Source organism: Aythya marila (assembly GCF_965140915.1).
Source record: "Aythya marila genome assembly, chromosome: 3".
NCBI lineage: Eukaryota > Metazoa > Chordata > Aves > Anseriformes > Anatidae > Aythya > Aythya marila.
The window spans coordinates 110,001,611-110,023,563 of NC_139044.1; the positions used below are offsets into that span (position 1 = coordinate 110,001,611).

Genomic DNA, 21,953 nt, shown 5'->3' on the forward strand with positions numbered 1-21,953 from the left:
TTGTTGCTTGCTCGTAATATATAATGCCATTTTACTAAGAGAAAAAAAATGGGGGAGAAGAGCAGGCAGGAAGTGAAAAGCCTGATATGAACGTCAGAAAGGAGTATGAGTCATTTTAAAGATCTTGTGTTTTTTATTTTTTGGTTTAGAAGAGACTCCAAGTAGGTGAATCCATTAACTGCAGCCAGGCTTTGCTGGTCACATACCTTGGCTCTCAATGGACAGGTTGTCCCTGCCCATGACACCTCTTGAGCATGTTCAGATTTCTCTACTGCAGCTGTAAAATAACAAAAGTCTGACTCACTGAAGAAAATATTTCTCCTACACTACCAGAAACTAAAACTTCTTCAAAACTAACCTGCTGGTTCACTCTGCTTTAGTGGCACAATTGATGGTCACTGAAGGCTCGCTCTGACTTTTGAGTGGAGAAGGTTTTGGAAAGCATTTGCTCCTGCTGAATAATCTGTTCTTTCCTCACTGGGGGTGTAGGAACGGTTAATACAATAACCACCAACAAAAAGAACTCAAGGTTTGGATTCCACGCCCGTTACGCAACTCGCAGCCCACAGCAACTCCAGAGATGAAATCAGCTGGCAGAAGCAGGAAGCAATCTATTATTTTTTATAAGCGAGCCATCGCGCTGACCCATGGTAAGTACCAAAGCATCCAAGTATGGCTCTGCAGCCACACACCCCTGACCCGTATCGATAGCACCAGGATGTGGAAAGGAGGCTTGATTTCATATCACAGGGCTGGGAAGAAAATAAGTGAGGAAGTTTTACTTTAAAATCCTTTGGAAAAAAAAAAAAAACGAAGAAAAGTAAAAGCCGTTTCTCTGTCAAAAGTAACACTTCTTTTGATATATCTGGTTCATCCCATGTATTAGTTTATTATTCCTCTGTTGTGTTGGCAAAAGAAAAGCTATTATCTGTCAGGTGAAACCTAGTAAATTTTTCAAAGCTAACATAATGATGCACTTAATGATAATCTACAGTCTACCCTTGACACAGAGTGCCACATTAATCACAATTTCTTTTACTCAGTATGCAGAAACCTGTAGGCAAAACAACTCGGGTCAGGGAAGCGTACCCTGCTTTATTAACACAGCTGTGCTGAGAAGATTTCCAAGAAAACGCGCCGGACAAAACAGCCGGCATTTGCTTACACTTTCCTTGCACAAAACAGGACTTTCTAGGCTTGCCATCTCACTTTGCTCAGTCCCTTTTCTAAACACACTCCTCTATTCAGTTTTTCCTTTGCACACACTGTAAAAAAGAAATTATATTTTAAAATCTGTAAGAATTTCTCCTTCAACTGCTCATTTTGAGATGCTATTTTGTTTCTTGCATGAGCACGCTGTCTGTCACAGCTCGATATACACAAAACCAAATCATTTCAAGACAGAAAAAGAACGAAAGAATGTACAGAAGTTACAAAAAAACTATTTCACTCCTGGTGTGAAGCAATCCCATATGATGTGCACTTTCTTCTATTTTACCTTCTAGATGTCCTGTGATCCCAAATGAATGTTTGGGGATATTAAACATGCCGCAGAACAAACATCTCAAACACAGTTGAAAAACAATACTACCCCTGGAAATTTCGAAGTGCTTTATAAGAATTAAGTCACCCAGAGACGTCTTACCATACTTTTTTTAAAGATGAATAAACTGAAATTCAAAGTTAGATGGCTCCACATACAAATTTATACTGTTAAGGCAGGAAGATTACAGAAAACTCTATAGCAATTCATAAACACCTTCTCCACTCTACTTTAGTAAAGGGTATTCAGGCTTTCATAATCTGAGAACAGATTGTTTCAACACTCTTGATCACAAGCCCTTCTGTTAGAGTTTTCACAGATTTACTCAGGATACGGCTGAGGACTGAGTTCTTCACGTGCACCAACAGAAGCAGGGCTCTGAATGCACCAGGAGAGTGCACAGACACACTAAGGCTGTATTGTTTCCAGCACTGAAAACACTGTGTGAATTTACTGATGTCGCTTACCATGGCGAGGTATAAAGACTGAAGTTTAGAATTTACTTCTGTAAAAGCTGCAGATACACAACAATTCCCTTGGAAGTATTGGATGTTTCAAACTTATTAAACCACTTCATACTATATGTACCGTATCTATAAAGTATGTCAAGACAAAAAATGCACGTTAGCACCATCATCAGAGCATGATGATTGCGACAGCACTGTGAAACTACACTGCTACCCTGTGTTCTAGGCTACCTCTGCCATTGAAGCAGATTAGCTATGTAATAACTTGCACTTTCAAATACAGATAAAGTTGTATAATGCTTTCCCATTGCTTTTTAGTCAAGCAAAGTCTGCATTTGCATCAAGTGACCTTGATGTTGGACTGCTTAGAAATCAGAAACATACTCTGCATATGCTTGATGCTTGCAAAAATGGTCTTCAAATTACAGATGCAGTAGAAGAAGAAAAGCTAGAAGAATTTCATAATGGCTGCCACTACCTTTCTTTTGTAGCTAGATTTCAGTTTCCAGTGAATGTCAAACTTTCTCAGAATGCCAAACTGGCTTTCTGAGATCCAAACTGGTTATCTGTTTCAAGATAGTTAATGCAGTTTTTCCGAGCAGAAGTACAGAAAAAAAAAAAAAGCAAACAAATGCAAAAAAAAAAATAGGAAGAAGCAATACAATAACGAGGTTTTGTAAAGCTAAATTTGGTGTTTTAATTGCTCAGCTCATGGAACAAACTCAAAACTACTGCTATCTTTAAATATGCCCAGGAAAAACAATTCAGAACATGAACAAGTAGGAAAAAAGTTGGCAAGTAATACAGCTGAAGGGACACATGAGGAATCGTGAAGAGCTGATGATTTGCAATATGATACAGTGAGGAAAGCAAGAGAGAGAGAAGCTTAGCAGGTTAATGTTACATATAGTGAGGAAGAACATCACAAATGCCCGAGGAAGCTCTGTCTCCTTGGGAGACAAATAAGATTGTATTCTGTGCTCTACATCCTAAAAAGAAAGGTTTCAACCGAAAGCCAGCCACGAATAAAGCCTAAAATCAATGAAGAACTTTGATGATAATTTTTTCTAAAGGAAGTTATGTTTATGTAGAGAAATATGAATAACTTGGCAAAATGGGAGCAAAGAGGGAATGGAGTGGTGGGACGTAACTACTGATTTTTAAGGGCTATAAATGTGAAGGATAAGAAAATATTTTGTGTGGGACCAGTGACACAAGTAGATGTGATGGAAAGAAATAAAAATTCAAATGCGCCATGTTCTGAATTCACCTGACAACAGACTGTGCAGCCCACAGAGCAAACACATCAGGAAATGCATTTATGGTAAACAATTACTTTTGACTTTCTACTTTACCTTTTCCAGAGGGAAAAAAAAAAAAAAGAAACAAAAATGTTATTTGTAAAGTTTTTAACCCTTCTCTGAAAAATTAAGAATGAAACACGAAGTTGAGAACAATAGTCAAAAAAATTTCACTTTAATTAAAAGAATTCTGTTAATGAAATGAACTGTTTTAAACATTCCAGCACAAGATGATCGCTAAACCCAGTCCACAGCCACTCTGCATTTCCTTGTTGTCTTACCATAACCCTCTAACAACCAATGACAACCAATGACAAATTTATGATGCTTTAGAAAAATACCCAACCCTTCAAAACGCACAATACAGCACAGGATGAGCACAGGATGAGAATATGGCAGCCTCACAGTACTATGACTGGCATGGGCCCCCTTTTCTGATATGGAAGTCATTAAATTAAAATATTCAGAAAATCCCAGGAATTTTTTTTTTTTCTTTTTTAGCCACCAGAAAATGCTGCCAAAGAAAATCACAGAGATTAGTGCTGATGGAGAATTCCTTTCCTCCCATAATTTAGGTTCCTCATTATCCTTGTAGGCTTTCCCTCTACTTATTTCAGTCTGAATTCCTTTTTCTTGAACATGGTTGGCTAGAAATTACACGGCACAGTAGTATGAATGCTTTTCTGTCCTATAAGCTGTATTATGCCAAGCTAAAATGCGGGTGAGTTCTCTCCACGGTGACATGTCATTCATCTTCATAAAATCACTGATGGAAATCCTTACCCCTCTACTGTGCACTTCGTTACTCCACTGAGAAAAGCAGACTTTTCTTACACCCCACCTGTGCAAATATGACTCACAAGACGTATAAGAAACGGCAAATACACAGAATATGAAGATACCATTTTTAAGTCTCTCTCCCAAACACCCAAACTTTTAATTCTTACAATATGTGTCTGAGATGAGGCTGCCTCCTCAAAGTGCTGTGCTGACACGGCTGTCTTCACAGCCTTCTCCCTCTTGTTCCTTGGCAAGGTTGTCACTCAAAGGTCAAACTAGAGCCCCGTCAGCAAGAGCTGAGGCTGGGGAGAAGTAGTAGCCAAGCCCCAATCAACGTCTCCTCTAGAGATCTGAAAAGCAAAGCAACTTAAAATTCATAACATACTTTAACAAAACAATATTGCTTTCATATTGTGTTGCATCACACCCTCGGCTCAGGTTGGCTGTGTGACAAGGGCTGTTTCCTGTTGGAGGGCTGTTTTCTGTTTATCTTAGTCTGATGTCAGGGATGTCTCTGCCTCTTGGCATCTGATGTACTCTCCTTTGTTCATACTTGACCTCATGTTTTTATAGATAAAATTACTTTTGGTGTAGTCTTAACAGATTGACGTAGGGTTTGAATTCAATTCATATTCTGGTTTTGAGCAAAACGGGCAAAATGAGAATTATCAGTGTGTGATAGAGAGAGAGAACACCCTTGTTTCTTTGGGACCACAGGTACAACCCATGTAGACCCCTTCTCACGTCTGTAAAACTTCATGACTATATGGACCTTAAGGGAGCTGGTCAACCTGTGTCAGACACATCTCCAACGCTCTGAAATACAACAGAGATTTTAGAGATTTGTGGAATTTTGTTCTGAGAGCCTATTATTACAACAGGCTGGATTCAGTGTAACAGAAATTCAAACAACCATACAATTTTTACCTCAGTCTATTTCTGTTTGGACATACACATAAAGTATTAACTATATGGATTCTTCAGGAAACAGTATACATACATATATACATACATATATGTGTTGTTTACAAATACTTCAAGAGCATTAACATCCTTCAAGATAAAAAGTAATGAAAGGTACAGATGATGCTGATATTTGTTTTGTGCACTTGTGCATAATCTTCACAATTTCACAGTATTTTGCTGTGATACTAACTGAGTTAAAGCATAAAGACCTATTAACTATTATTTAAAGGAAAGATTAAACTGTTGTAAGGACAATGCTGTCCTTAGTGATATTAGACACATTCTTTTTTGTAAATTCCCTGTTAAATATATGTGAGCTGAACAACAGTTAATGAAATTTAAGGGTAAACCTCCTTTTTGAGTATGTTGATTCATAATTTCCCAGCCATCAGATTTCTTGTACCATCCCAAGTAGTGCAAGGTAACACAACAGATTACAGCAAACTCGCTTTTCCGTTTCCCCACCCTACAGACTCATTCACAAAGCCAAGTTTTTTCCTTACTTTTTCATGACTTAATCAGAAAAATATTGTTAGAAACAACTTAAGGAGCATGGCTTGCTTTCATATTCTGTCCCTGGTATATTTTTTGCCTGAGGTATGTCACCATTTCTGGGAGAAGTTAGTCTAAGGCATTCTTTTAGCTGTAGCACAAACACCAGCCAAGAATAGCCATGCTATTCCTTACTAATGAAATGCAGGAGCAAAACGAATATACCAATGCACCTTGTGGGCACCTAACCTGTGTTGTACTTTTACAGACTATTCTGGAAAAAGAAGATGGGAATAATTTAAGGTATAAATAGATGCTAAGTCTTAGCTGATGCTGCTCAATGGTAGGAAAACACACAAACTCAACTTTCCAGCTGATGGAAAGTGTCAGAACTCCCCCACGTAAACAAACAGAAGTACAGCCAATTTGTTGGCTGCTGCAGAAATTATCCTCAACTCAGCAGTGCATCTAGTACTGTTTTATTTCTTCTCTATGTAGCAAAAATAGAAGAATTTAGCAGGAAAAGCAATTAGTAGGATGCCTTGAAATAGAAGTCAATCTATCTGCTCCACACCATTTTAAATATTGTTTTCTCTCAGTCTGTTGGTCTATTACTCTTTATATTCAACATATACAGTATTACAATAAAATTTACTATGCCTTCTTTCAACTTCTAAATTTGACCCGTGGTGTTCAAATATATACAGTGCATATGCTTTTCAAATGAATGAAAACTTAGGTTTATTTTTTTTACTATTTGCTTTCAGATTCTACCTGATGATATAAATAGCAAGCAATATTCTCAGCTGTTTGAAATGCTCTACAGCGATCATAAGGCTTTCCATGTCCTGGCACTGTCTCTACTTAACATACACTATTCAATTTTATTTGAACTATGTCTTTAATACCTCAAGCCTCCAGTGCTTCCTGGCAGTTCCACCTGGATGGAAGCAAAATTCAAGGACCAGCATTTTTTTAATGAATTTGTATTTCAAATGCTGTAGTCTTCAGTGCAACGATGAACACAGTGCTGCGTACGATGATCACATCCAAACATATGTAGGCCTGAGTGTCATTTGCAGCAAGGTGAGGTGCGAATAAATTCATGCTTACTTCAAGGCCACTTTCCATTGACTTAGTATAAATTTGATTCTGGGCCCTATATAGTGGAAACCTATGACTGAACTCATTGCACCAGCTATATGAAGAGTCCTTTTAAAATGTGAATTGCGTTCAGGCTTCTACAGTATTAATTTGCATAAAATTATTGGGAGTATACTAAAACCTGTTCTGCAAAGTTTAATAATGGCAGCACTAAAAGGGCATGAAAATAACTCAGGGTATATTTTTCAATGGAAAGCAAGTGAGAGGCATGGAAATCTTGACATTATGTAACTTCAGCTGCTAAGAGTAAGAAATTACCTTTGCCATCAGTGTAGCTGTTCACAAGTTTAATAACTGGAGAGTCCTAAAGAGTCCAGTAGCCCAGTGAATGCTTCAGGTCCTATGTGATTCCACCTACTGTAAGGCCATGAGTGTGACTTTGGTCTTGTCAGAACCAGTGGCAAAATTTCCATCAATGTAATAGGCCTTAATTTTGCCTCCTTAAAAATTCTGATTAAAGGATTTATTTTATTAAATATGACTGTTCACAGCCTATATAGGTCTCACCAAAGCCATGATATTCTCAGCCTGAGAGACTAAGATTCTCTCTATCTGTTCTTGTATAGACAGATGAAGACAAAGGCTGCCCTAAAACACTCACCGTGATAGTTACAGAATCTCTTCTTGGACTAAGAAGTAAATTGAGACCACTGACAATTCTCTTTTAAACCAGTAAGTTTTCAGTTGTATCTTGTTTTCTCGGTTGCAGGTTCCCCTCTCAAAAGGCTGTTGGTATCTTCTGTAACACCTGCCTTCCACTGCTGAAACCTTTTTAATGATGGCAGGAGAGGGACTATCCATACTTCATCTTACAAGTGGGTCACGTCACAAGAAAATATGATCTGTTGTTTCACATTACTTGAAATATTTTCCAATAAGAAGTACTTCCAGAATTTTCCCAGCCAAAGTCCAGAATTCTGCTAAACATACAAAAGACAAGAACTCCGAAGTGTTCTCTACAAACACCACAAACCATTTCCCAACAGGTCTGCTCTACATACTGACCTATTTGCAAATTATTAAAAATATTTAATATATCAAATACACGGACTGTTTATTAAATTTTTCAAGTCTCTCAGAGCTGAAATGCAAACGAATACACTGAACTACAAATATTTGGGTAAGTGAAGTCTTTCACAAAAAGTTAAGAAAAAAGAAAAAGAAAAAAGAAGAAAAGGAAAAAGAAAAAAAAAAGAAGAAAAGCAAAGGTAAAAGCAAAAAAGGAAAAGAAGAAGAAGAAGAAAAGAAAAACAAAGAGAAAGAGAAAGAAAGAGAAAGAGAAAGAGAAAGAGAAAGAGGAAGAGGAAGAGGAAGAGGAAGAGGAAGAGGAAGAGAAAGAAAAAGAATGAGAAAAAGAAAGAGAAAGAGAAAAGGAAAAAGAAAAAGAAAAAGAAAAAGAAAAAGAAAAAGAAAAAGAAAAAGAAAAAGAAAAAGAAAAAGAAAAAGAAAAAGAAAAAGAATGAGAAAAAGAAAAAGAATGAGAAAAAGAATGAGAAAAAGAATGAGAAAAAGAATGAGAAAAAGAAAAAGAAAAAGAAAAAGAAAGACAAAAAGAAAGACAAAAAGAAAGAGAAAAAGAATGAGAAAAAGAAAGAGAAAAAGAATGAGAAAAATAAAAAGAAAAAGAAAAATAAAAAGAACGAGAAAAAGAAAAAGAACAAGAAAAAGAAAAAGCCTTTTTATGGGTTAAGGTAATAATGAGAAAACTGTTCTCCCAAAAAGCTGTATCTTATTGTTGGACAGAAAATAGTTTAATAGAGAAAATATTCATTGACAGAGCAGTATTTTACATTGAGAATTAAGCCCCATCAAAGTGGGCAGTATCATTCCATCTACAAGGGAAGTGCCAAAGGAGACAGCCAAAATTTGCAACGGTGTGATAATACCAGCAGGGATGGATTTGTTGCTATTATGATTAAAGCATATAAACAGAAGAAGATTAGGAGGGGTGAGAGTGAAGAGAGAGGAAGAATAGTTTATTGGTTGGAAGAAGGGCAGGGAGAAGCTTATGTTGGAATGCAGTGTCACAGTTACACACCATAAAGCTTTCAGTTGCTCCCATTACATGAATGTCGGAGTGCAGCTGCCACTTTCCAGGAGAAATTCTTTCCATTTTCATGTTGGAAGTACAGGGTGGGATTATTTTTCAGTGTAGCACTCCCATGAGACCACTGCATTGCATCTGCAGGTACCCTCACAGTACATGGACCAGTAAATGTGATCCTTACAAATATGACCTGGGAAACTTACCACTTATGATGAACCTTAATGTGTGCAATGAAGAGAAGGCTCAACACAAAGAAGGTATTAAGAATCAGATTCTCCTCTGTCTTGAACCAACAGTTTTCAAATCCATCAGTATACCTATACCTACTAATAAATGTCAATGACAGTGCATTTAAGGAAAAGTGGCTGAACAAGGTAAATGAAAAACCAGCCTTAAAACTATAATCTCATTTTGCTGATGAAAAAGGAAGGCCATGACTTTCCAACAGTGCCTCGACATCCTTGGACTTCTATTTTTAATACTCCACTTCCAACAATGAAGGGGTGTACATCACCACTCACTGAAGTCAGGCCTCAGAAGGCATCCTGTCAACTCAAGCCTGTAGCCCTGCTTGGCCAGAAGGATTACTAGAGGGACAAGGAAAACGAAGATAAGATTTAATATTGGCAAGAGTTCAGCCTGTTATCATTTTAACCATCTTTAAGTGGCTTACTTAATGACGTACTGGAGAGTAAGAAGAGCAGACCAAGTCCTCATTTGCTAAACCAGTGAAAAACAGAAGTGAGACCAAACTATACTGAGAAGAAACAGAATGGAAAGCCCAACCTTCTGCTTTGTATTTCCATGAATGGAAGAAAAGAAACTAGGTATATATTTGAGATTCAAGATAGAACTTGCACCCCAATGTCTTGCTAGGGTATCAGGAGAAGAAGAGAGAGGAGGGAGTGTGGAAATCTCCCGGTCAGCTTATTTTTCCATCCTTCCATTGACTTTCCCAAGGGAAATATACAAACTTCCTTTCAGTGCAATGCACTGGGCAAGAATCTGCTAAAAGAGCAAACACCATATCCAATTTATCATGTAAATAAAACGGGTCATCAGGTAAAAAGGTCTTTGAAAAAAAACAAAAAAAGGGAATGTTGAGAGTATCCTTTAATTGCCAGTGCCAATGAATAAGTCTGAACTCTGCCACCTGCCATTAAAGGTCACAATTCAAATTGTATTTTTTCAGATCTGTTTTTTTGTACTTTTCATTTCAGTAAAATACACTTACAGTAGTCATAATGCTTTTTTTTTTTTTTTTTAAACAGAGAAGCAGAAATTCACTCTAGCATTTTCAAGAACAATTAGGACTTGGTAATTTGACTTACACACAATTATGCTTCATTTTGGAATTTGAAAAAGAGCAGAGTGTTCTTACAATTTTCCAGTGACTAGAAATGTTGTAACAAAGTTATTAGAAGCATATTTTCATTAACATTAATTGAACTTTCTTATGGGACTCCAAAGGTAACAAGTTTATTAAATACATTTGTGGTTTCTGGATTTCCACTTAGATGTATATTTAACACTGAATTCCACACAAAAGGGCAAATTCTTTTTCTTTTTTTTTTTTTTTTTTAATGTCACAGTTAAATAGCATTGTATCCAAACAATAGAAATCAAGGATTTCAAATATTTATAGACTGAAATAAATGGAAAGGGAAGTGGACTTCTATTACACTTAATTCTGAAGATAACCTCATTCTAAAGAGCACAGAGGGTGATTCTTGAGGAGAAATCTAGGGCTTGATTCAGTTCTCTAAACATAGGTGTAACAGTCACTTGACACATCCTCTGCTATATAAAAAGATCCATCTTGGCAATGGCAAAAATTCCCCTAAAATTATCAACAATAAAAGAAATACGAAAAAGATAGGAAAAGCAAACAAAATAAATCAAAACAAAATTATCCAATCTTTATCTGAACTTAATTCAATATTATATTAGAAATTTCTTAAATGTTTTTCATCCAGTTTGTGTCTGCAATGCCTTTCACACCTGGTCTACACACTTCAAACAGGATGCACCATTTTCAATATAAAAGCTAAAGCAGAGGAACATATTTTTCTGCTTGAGGCTTTAAAGCAAACATACCTAAACTTCGCTGTAAATCATGGAGAATGAACAAATTAAGAATATGGCACAGTATAAAATACTTTTAATTAGTACACTGTCCATTCTAAGCATCCTCTTCTAAGTGGGAGACCCAAGCCAAGCCCTCAACAGCTTGAATAATTGTGTCACGTACAATGAAGTGCAAGAGCTGATGAGGCAGTTCAACTTCTTTGTTAAGAGCTCAGGACTGTAGGAGAAATTGCAGTTTAATATTTAACATATTTTAATATTTTCTAGGAATAAATATTGGTTATTAGAGTTACTGGCCATGCTCACACCTTAACCACATGTTTGTGAAGTCTGTTAAGAACCTCCACAAAGTCCTTTTACATGTTCCTTTCATGGATGATTCTTTAATGCCCTAATTGACTGTTTTTCCCCATTCTCTACTCAATTTTAAATCAAATAAAGTAAATTGAAGTACTGATTTCTAGCTTGATTGTCTTCTTTAAAAGAATACTAAATGCAGTAAAAAAAACCAAAACAAATTGAAGCTCTGTGGAACATATCTTGATACTGAGTTTTGATTGTTTGGTCCAACTCTCCAAAGATGCAGGGCTCAGATTTTCAAGTACTATGCATGCACATCTACAGCCAGAGTTGTAAAAGATCTCACCACTCAGCTTAACAAGTTCTTTGGGAAACCTAGCTTTCAAACGGGTTCTTTTGAAGACCTCTTTTGAAAACACGTGCTATAAATACAAATTGTTTCTGAAATTCACTTCTTGCCATGTTTATGATTCCCTGACTTTTACAGAATCATTTAACTTAGTTATTACAATATGAATCCAAATTTTCAGTGATTCAAAATAACAAGATTTTATGAACAAATGTGTAAAAATCCACTGTACTTAATAAATCCTGTTATGGTATTCACCATTCTGGCCATCTTTTTATTTTTAGTCATTCATTTCCTCTTCATTTTCATGTTTTACTTTGGGTTCTTGATGAATGATCACAGATTCCGGTTTTCAGTTTATTTTTAGTCCTTTTCTGTTTATACATTTGGCTACTTTAATATCTTTTAACTTCCTAGAAAAAAATAATTTTTATAGGTGTATTTGAATTCTGACTACATACATCTGAAAAGAAATCAGATGTTTTATTAGCAATGAAATACACTAATAAAAAAAATCAAGTATCTTCAAATGAAAATTATTACTTATGCTTCCCTACTTTGAAACATCACAGAAAAAATCTTAGTTATCATGTTGTTTCTATATTCGACTGAGCAGTACAGCAAATACACTAAGGACAATAGAAGCTGTAATTTTTTGTGAATATTATGAACAAAATATAATTTTCCTCAGAAAGTCCTGAGACCTTGTTTTTCCCTTTTTCTTATAGCCTTCTTATCACAGGCTTATGATCTAAACAAGCTAATCTTAAAGCAATGTTATTATTGACTCTGAATCCTTACTCTTAAAAAAGAAAGTTAAAAAGAAACTTGTGTTCACAGACTAGACTAGGTAATTACATTCTGACAGATGTACTGCCACTGATTTTGTCAGACCTCTATTTTCATTGTAACAGAAATCAATTTTAATTAAATTTACATTTGTGCTTTTTATTATCACTCTACTATTTACTGGTCTCATTTGATCTTCAAGATTTCTGGACTGCAAATTTTCCTGATTAAAAAAAGTGCTGAACTATACATATTCTAGTATTTCCTATGAAGTTCTAGGACTGAGCAAATGATATCGACCTGCTTTACCCACTCAAAAAGCATATGAGGTATGGTCAGCATTGTTCAGAAATGCATTATTTGTCTTCAGAATATATACAAGGCAGAATTAAGAATGAAAGACATATATACATGTATGTCTAAATGCTCTCCTTGAAACCAAAATTGAGCTCTAACTACCACATTATATCTCATCTTTCTAGTAGCCCTATTTCTGTTTCGCGTGAGGCATTTAGTAATCATACAGGACAAACTGTGAGTGTGTAGTCTTTGGTCTATATTCAGTAGATACAAAACGAGTGGATTTATCCATCAGTTTTGTTTGGTGTAGATCCACTTTCTTTTCTGTTCTTAGACAGCCACGTTGCAATCTTTAATCTTTTTGTTTTCTAAACTAATTTTCTATGTTTACACCTTTTGGTCCAATACTGAACTCAGCCAGGCAAATCCAGGACTCAACTGCCCACTTCCAGGTGTTGACAGCATGATGAACTACTGCTTCCATTTGTGGTTAATGTGAGCTGAGCTATGGTGTGCTAACACAGTGTAACAGAAATATGGCAGAATACATTAGTGAGCAAAATAAAACAACCAAATCACTGCGAGGTTAATTTCAAAAAGCTTTCTTTGGACCTGAAAATCAGGCATGAACTTTGGCCAAGTAGGCTGACAAGCACCATAAGCCTAATCTAAACTTCCATTCATGCTTCTTTGGTATACTCCACGATTCAGTTTAGAAGTTAAGATATCAACACCTAAGACACACAAGATCTTGAAAAGTGGCATACTACAACTGGCAATCTTTCTTAACATCAAACTCTGAAAATTCTACATGTTTCTAGTCCTAAAGTTTTGTGTTGCCAGTTTTGTGTTGACTTTTATCATCATATCTTGGTCACTTGATTCCTCAATGGTTTCTTGCTTGCTACCTCTACAGCTACTATCAAGAACAAGTCTAGACTGCAGACAGAAAACATGTACCAAATAGAGCCCTGTGGAAATCTTTTACTTTTTTGAGGTGTGCCTACCTTACAGTGAATTAATGTGAATACTGAATTAATTCAGTGAATACTGAATTTCAGTCAGGAGCATGGGCAGCCTGTTGGTCTGAGGCTGACTGCATGGAGCTGCATGGCTAAGCAGAATTACTGAGGACTGAGAGGGAAGAAAACTCCTGCTGCATTTCAGAGACTGGGGATACGACTCAGACTTTCAGCATTTCTCTCTTTGAAGATGAGAAAAATAAAAAAATCAGATAATAGTAGAATGAATAACTTAAAAAGCTGAACATACAATCACAGAATCACAGAATCATTTAGGTTGGAAAAGACCCTGAAGGTCATCAAATCCAACCATCACTACCATGTCCACCACTAAACCATGTTCCTAAGTGCCACATCCACAAGGTGTCTGCAAAATTAAAAGACAAAAACTTGGAAATTTCTCCAGAAGCAGGTATATGGAGTTACTCAATAATTCTCTCTGGAACCAGTCACAGAGGACAAGCCCAGAAACAGCAGCCAAGTGTGGGACTAGCTAAAAAAAAGGAAATGGTTTTTGTTTTTGAAAGTCTCTGACCAACTTTTTGCCATAAATGAAACACTAAATCTTTTTATTTTTATTTATTTATTTAACAACTTTAAAGTATAAACCCTGTCATCTCATTTTAGAGGGAAGTGGATTGTTAGGCAGATTGTTAGATAATGGCGAGTTACACACTGTTAACCACAACATATTTGGTCAATGTCAGAATCAGAAGTTGGTACCACATGCAATAGATTACCCAATGTATGAATAACAGCTAATTTCTCTGCTTACAACATGAAAGCAGAAAACAGAAAACCAGGCAGACAGAATGCAGTGATGTTCAGGTGTCTTCAGAGCACGACAGAAGATTATGTTCAAATTGTTGATCACATTTCAGTTCCTGATACATTTAGTTATTTGTTGATAACTGATAGATCATGCTGCTTTGGCTTTGAAGCCATTTTTTCCTGACAAAAATGATATTATTAGTGTGGGGAAAGATCTATGTCTCTCCCTGGTGAAAGGAAAACACAAAGACTTTGACTTATTTTTTAGTTTGCCCTGAGGCATTTTTACATCTGTAGATGCACCACAGTTTATTCCTCCTTACATTTTAAGTTTCCTAAATTTTTGGTATTCACATTCTTTTGCCCTCTAAACCGAGAAATGGATTGTTTGTGAAGGGAAGAGCCATTACAGGCCAACCTCCATAGCACGTGGCAATCTCCATGCTGCTGGTTCCAGGCACAACAAAGGCTTCCAGTGAGAGTTACTCAACAAATCCTGTCTGCCTGTTGATTGCTGCATTTTCTTAGAGTTTACATTTTTTAAAGCCTTTTTTTTTTTTTTTTTTTTTTTTTTTGGTGGGGATAGGTAGAAAAGAATATGACTAGGACCTTTAGGATTACAGTCTGTCATCAAGCCAGTGAAAATAATGGTTGATCGTGGTCTCCTGGCACTCAACCCCATTACACAGTTATCAGCCTTTCACTGATGGGGTCCTGAAGTTTTGTCGAGCTTTTAAATTCAGGCTGGTGGACTTTTAATTGTTTTAGTCGAAAGTCAGTATCTCTCTAACAAATCTTTGCAATGAACTCAGTGGGTACTCATTGCTTTTTGGTTTGCAACCCCCCACCCCAAAGAGAGAAGGTTTTATATTTGCCTTAGGTTTTCATATGAAGATTGTTTTCCTTTTTTTCCTTTTATTTTTTTTTTTAATCTATCCAGATTTTTTTTTCTAGAAACTCCCTTGATGCTTCAAAGATACAGTATCTTATTTATTTTATTTCGTCAGGTTTAATAAATCATCTGCAGTACTTCTTGTTTTTTCCATATAACAGGGCTGCATAATGTTAGCATATGCACCAAGTTCATATTGCTTGCTTTACTGGCTATTCCAGTAGATTTAATGATATTGCCTGAGGCCTCACTGAAAGAATATACTCCTCCGAACTTTGTCATCTGTTGCAAGGTGGATTATGCAGCCTCTGCAATGTGTACATTGTCAACTAAAGCATATTTTAGTCTAATTGCTGGCTCAGACCACCTGTGTTTCCTTGCATATGCTCCCAAAGGCTTCCTATCTATCAAGAACTGATAGAGAAGTGCCAAATATATATATATATATGTTACAGAAACAGTCCAATTCAGGGACCAACTGAAGACATCCATAAAGTTAAATTAACACATATCTCACTGAAGGCAGCTGAACGTAGACTCATGATTAAATCTGCGCAATGTCTCCATCATTTTTTTACTCACTCAACGCTTAAAGGTGGATGAAGATGGGTATATATCAACCAGTGCTGTTTGCTTTTTTTTATTATTATTTTTTTTTAACATACAGCTCATTTATCTGGAATGGATACTGAAGGAAAAGTAATATATATATATATATCAGACTCAATATAGTTTTCCATTATGGCCTAGAAATGTGCATCTCTCTTCAAAAGATGTGTATTTATTTGAAACGTACCTATTTACTTGTGAGGTCTGCTAAGTATAGACACTTATTTTCTTCCTGCATAATAATTTTGTCAGTATTGTCATTGTAATTTGGTTACTGTAAGTCTTTTACCCATTTTACTTTTTTATGCTTTTTGCACTTTAATATTTTAGCCTGCAAGTCACATAAAAAAACATATAGAGTTTCTCCAGATCTTGATCCCTACTGCTAGACACAATTACATATCCATATCTGACCTACCACTGCAATCCATTAAGGAACTATGAGCGAACAGTTCTCAGCCAGGACAAGTCAAAAGAAAGCTGTACAAACCAAGGACATTTCTTTATGTTTCTGCTGTGCTAGTCTACTGGTGACACCACACACTGGCACACAGGTCTACAAAGCGTAATCCTCTGTGTGAGAGAAGACAACATCTCTTCAAGAGATTTCTAGCTAATTTTCTGTTTTACGAAGCTTCACTTTATTTGAGATAAAGGTACTTTTGTAAGAGAGTATTAAAGGTGGTAAAAATGCATTTATTCATTAAGCATGTTTTAAACTTCGTAACTGTGAGCCAGATCATAAAAAGTGAATTTGACTAGACAACAGCTACACATACTAACTTTGTTAAAAAGTACTGTGACATGTAATTTAAATAATCAACATTTGAACTTGATGCAGCTATGTTAAATAAAACCTGCAAAGATGTCATAAAAATTTGCATCCCTGTTTAACTTGTCTGCTTTTAGGTTTTCATTTTCCTTCTACTTCCAAAACTCACTACAGCTTCTAAGCATGTCAGAATCTGCTGAATTAGTGTCCTTTCAGAGATACTTTCTGTCATGATAGCATTACCAGTCTTCTATTTACATATATAGGTTCTAATCTCAGCGAAACAGAAATTGAACAAATGGCATTGCCTTAATTCAGTCTTTCCTTCATCCATTCATGCTGCTGAAAAGATTCTCTTATTATCTCAAAGGTCAGACGTGTTTAGCAGTTCCTGTATTGTTAATAGCTCTAGCAGTTCCCGCACTGTTAATAAATCTCCCTCTTTTAATCTCGCGGTCCCTGTGGATTTCCAGTAATTCTATACTAAAGAATTTTGTTTTCTTGTAGAATACCAGTGTTTAAAATCATGGTGACTTTTTTCTTTCCTGTCATTATGAAAGTGCTTCCCAAATTCATAATCAAGCTTTCAACACAACGGAAACTAAATTATTATCTTAATGGGTCACTGGACTGAATTTTGTATCATAATAAATCTCCTGGCAGAGGAATTCTGACACGTTTCTCTCTCTCATGGCCTAATCCTGCTTTCACTGAAGTCAGGGGGAGCTTTCCAAGTACTTCAACAGAAAGGAACTAAGTGTTAATTAGAGATAAAAGAAAATGTAATTCTATTTGAGGCAGAAAGATGTAGGAGTGCGAGAATCTCATATTTGTCCATATGAGATTTTGAACCATTACAAACAATTTACATACTCCTTCCTTCCTCCCCACATGTAACTGCTCTCATCAAACAAAAACTTCTGAACAAGCAAGTGTGATCTCTTTTGCTATGATGGCAAAATATGCACTTACCAATAGGGGCAAAACAAAATTCTCTCCCTGTCTTCTCTCCCAGCTCTTGGGACAACCAAAAACTCTAATGAAGAGAAAAATAAGACACCTACTCATAGCTTCCATCTTCAGGAAAATGTATTTCAAAAAGATGATCTCTGCCAATAATCTTTGGAAAAGCTTTGATAGCTTACACAATTGATGTTGACCAAGAGACTTGGTATATAGTAAACATGAATAAAGGATATTAAAAAATGGAAATATTCCAGAATAGCTCCATATGTGAGCACATTTGTCCAGAATGAACCTAGAACACATTAAAAACCACTATTTAATGTATATGGAAAACAGATTAAGCTGTTTCAGAAAAAGACAGTTCAGAATCATATTTTTTGCTTTAAACTTCCTGTTCTATGTTACTGAAAAATATTTTTATAGATGGATGTTCATATATTGTGAGAGAGAGTCAATATGAAGATTTTTTTATGCTAGTCTATATATTTTCTTTCTTTTCTTCTGTAAGTGAATAATTATTGCATTTTATGTAGCATACAAATACCCAATGCAATGCCATTTTTCACTGTTTTAATAAAGCTTCTTTTAAAACAAACTTTTAAAAAATGTACAGATAATTTCTCACACATGCTAAAAAAAAAATAAATCCCTGGCTAAGAGATAGCAAAGAGAAGACTATTTCTAAAATTTAATTTCCCTTTCAATGTTGCTATCAGAAGGGTTACATGATGTCTTCTCCCACTAAGATGTGTTTACCTAGGGCTCCAGGTAATTGGGAAGAAGCAGGCTTCTAGACAAAAGGGAGAAAAAAAAGCTAACAGAGTCATGACATCTGCCATTCTGTTGTGTACCTGTAGGCCATCCATGTTTCCAAGCAAGCTGCTAACAACAGATGGAACACAGCCTTTTGGTTCAGGCATGAAACCAGAAAATGAGGACTAAATATGTTGAACCAAAGGTGTGATCTAGGGGAGCATAGAGGCTAATAAAAGACCCAATTACTAACAGTACATTCAACTTCGGAATGACAGAAGAACTAGTCCAATATATGCTAAATTTTAAAAAGAACGATAAAATATATTTCTAACTTTTTGTAACATCCGAAGTAACAACAATAATGTTTTATAGATGACAGCACCATCTCTTTTTTTATATAAATATTTTGAAAAAGAAATATGGCTACCAGGCACATATAGGAGTATCACCTAAAATATCTGTATTCAAAAATTCTCCAACAAAATGCTTTCCATTGAGGTCATTAGATCTCACTGATAATATCAATGATGGGTGAGAAGAACATATTTATATGAATTAGAAACATGGCTACGAGGGCAGAAAATGCACAGATGGGATATATAAGCAATTCAGTAGTGCAAAACATTAACCTGCTCTGGGTGGCCCTGCTGGATCAGGGCTTGGACCAGATGGACCCAGAGGCCCCTTCCAACCTCAGCCATTTTGTGATTCCGTGATGTTTTGTCCGCTATTAGTTATAAGATCAGCCAAGTCCTAGCAATACCCAATATTCTTTGGCATCACTGAGACATGGCAGCAAAGAATGGTTTTGGATAATATATTTCAGAAATTTTATTTGCTTAAACAGACACATACTCAGCGGGTTTAAAAACTTTCTTTTCGGTGAGTTTTAAAGGAAGAACTATGTTTACATTGTATGATGGTTTCATTTATTATTGTTAATTCGCTACCACAAAGATGCTGGCATTTCAATAGCATCATCCCTAATGGAAGACGAATGCTGTAACAGAATGAATTTCAATAGCAAGGAAATATGTCAATCTTTTGATTAAATTAACAAAGCGAATACTTTAGGTAACAGTAGTGTCATCAGCAAAGCACATGGAAACAGTCAAAGAAGGGATTTGTATTTCAGAAGAGAACGCCTGGAGGTTGTAGAGTATTTATGAGTTAGGCTCAAGCTTCAACAACTGAGAAAATCATTTTGTCACTCAGTTTCACTTTTCAGTTCTGCTATCTGAATGAAGAAGGTTATGAGGTTAAGACCAAACATCAAATAAGTTGCAGCGTACATTATTGCATTTCTCCATCTCAAAAGAGTAAGGATGATTAACACTTTTCCTTCCCTGTAAGAAAAAATTAGAGAAGTCTGAAAAACTCTGGATGATCCATTTTCTGCAAAGAGCTGAATCTTCAAAGACTTGATGCCCACCATGGTAGTAGAGAAGTGTCCATGGTTCCATGTATACCAGCAAATAAAACAACCAGGAGCTATTCCCTGCTCCTGAGACTGAACAGGATGACATGGGATGGTCTGTCACGACATGGCTGAACTCCCCCCACCTAAAAACAGGCTGTTTGCATCCAGGCTAACTACTGGGAATAGTCCTAGTCTTTTTTCAGGCCCGGACCCGTGCCAGGGTGCAGTCTGCGAGTTGCTGGCTTCTCAGGGCCAAAAGTCTCCTGGGGCATGGTTCAAGAGGGGCACGGCAGAGCTGGCTGCTTCCTAGCGCTCAAACCATGCAGCAGCTTCATTTAGTTACAAGCACAGATGTAACCTGTGTTGCACTTTTCTACTAATTAGGCTTAATTAACAGTATCTATCTGAGACAATAAGTTAAGGAGGCTCCTGAAGAAACCACTAACAGAAGCTGCCCTGAGAGTCAAAAGGAAACCAGGGCTGGGCTCCAAAATCAAATTTATCCCAGGGGTAAATTGGCAATTCCTGTTTAAACTCTCTTTTAATAAAAGAAAGCACTATTTCATAGAAATACAGCAAAGAAAATTAAAAAAAAATAACAATACTTCATTAACCTGCACAGCACAGGGGCCCCATTCAAAAGAGACAGCTGAAGAACCACCAAGAAGGACAGAAGAGAAGGCAGTACCTCATCCTTTTCATGCCTGCTAGCTTAAGCTCATCAGGTTCCCTCATCATTGCACAGGAGAGGGAAAATCTAGTCTACATTTGGCTAGATTATCAAAGGGTATTATTTAAACTGGGTAACAAAAATCAATCCTGCAAAACCTACATTCCAAATACAAACGTTTACTGAGTTATTTGAACACCAAATACAACACATTAACCTCTAGCTCAGAATAATAAACTGTAAGCAATCAAAGGCTTTTAGAAGCAGAGAATTTAAGACCAAAACCAAAACTCATATAATAAAAGAATATCACATAAGAACTACACAAAAATAAAATCAAATGATCTAGCTACTAAAATACACATATGTGCTCAAAATCTTGTGGGAATCAAATATTCCAGTAAAAATAAAGGGAGAGATGGAAACACAAGTTTCTTATTATCACACTTCATATGTTATAAAACCTAACAGTTAACTTATTTTTGGCAAAGGGACAAAGGTTGCACAACACTCTGGCTTACGCAAATATTTTCTATTGTTAAATGCATCTTAAATGTAGCTTGTCATATATTAACTTTATGCACACAGTGCACCACACAGTCTAAGTGTGTCCCAAAGATACCTAAGTTTCAAAACATTGATGAATCTCAAGCTGCCAACATCCAGTGGGTCAGGTGTAAAAAAATTGCTCAACAATTCAGTTTAATTGAAACCAGATAAAACCCTTCGTGTCATAAGGACTGTACAGATGTTGACCAAAGAAAAGTTGATATTTTTGGACAAATTACTGCATATGATATTTTCTAGAACACTCCCTCTTGAAAAGATAAAACAGTAATAAAAGTTTTCCCCTCCAGAAAAGCATGTTTATAATCACTACGTGAAATACGCTTGATGAAATATATCAGGTTAACCTCATGTTTCACTTTTTTAGTTTTTGTTTTCTTTAAATGAAAAAAAAAAAAAGTGCTGTGGAAATGGTTATGAAGAAGTGGAAGAACCTACTCACGCATATATTAAATACAGACTATACACTAACACTGCACTTCATTCCACTGAAGAGAATATGATGTAAAGGAAGAGCTAATGATATAGCAAGAGTGAATACTTAAATACAAATAAATTCAGTATTCTTCATTTGTTATCCACTGGGAAAGTGAGTTATTGCTGAGCACTAACAGCTCGCTAACTGCGAGCTGTGAGAACTATGTCCTTCCTTTGCCTTGCAACTGCTTTACAGTGACAAAGAAAAGTGTTTAGATACCCAATGACAAGAACACACAGTAACACCTCCCGTTCTTGTCAAGTTACACAAACCAAGGCTGAGCTGCAGAAGCAGTGATATTTGCATACATATTCAATTTTAAAAACAAAGTACTTTATAGCAGTACTCATTACAATTTGTATTATTATTCTCTTCCATACATTTCCCCCTCTAGAATTAGCAATCTGCTTGCCTTGAGATAAGAAGCTACTATTAAAATCATAA

General features: G+C 36.1%; 1 protein-coding gene across 2 annotated transcripts in view; it reads right to left on the minus strand.

Moving 5' to 3' along the window:
* Positions 1-21,953, minus strand: part of LDAH (lipid droplet associated hydrolase) — a 118,607-nt gene that overhangs the window by 41,354 nt on the left and 55,300 nt on the right. The gene's annotated exons all lie outside the window — the stretch shown is intronic.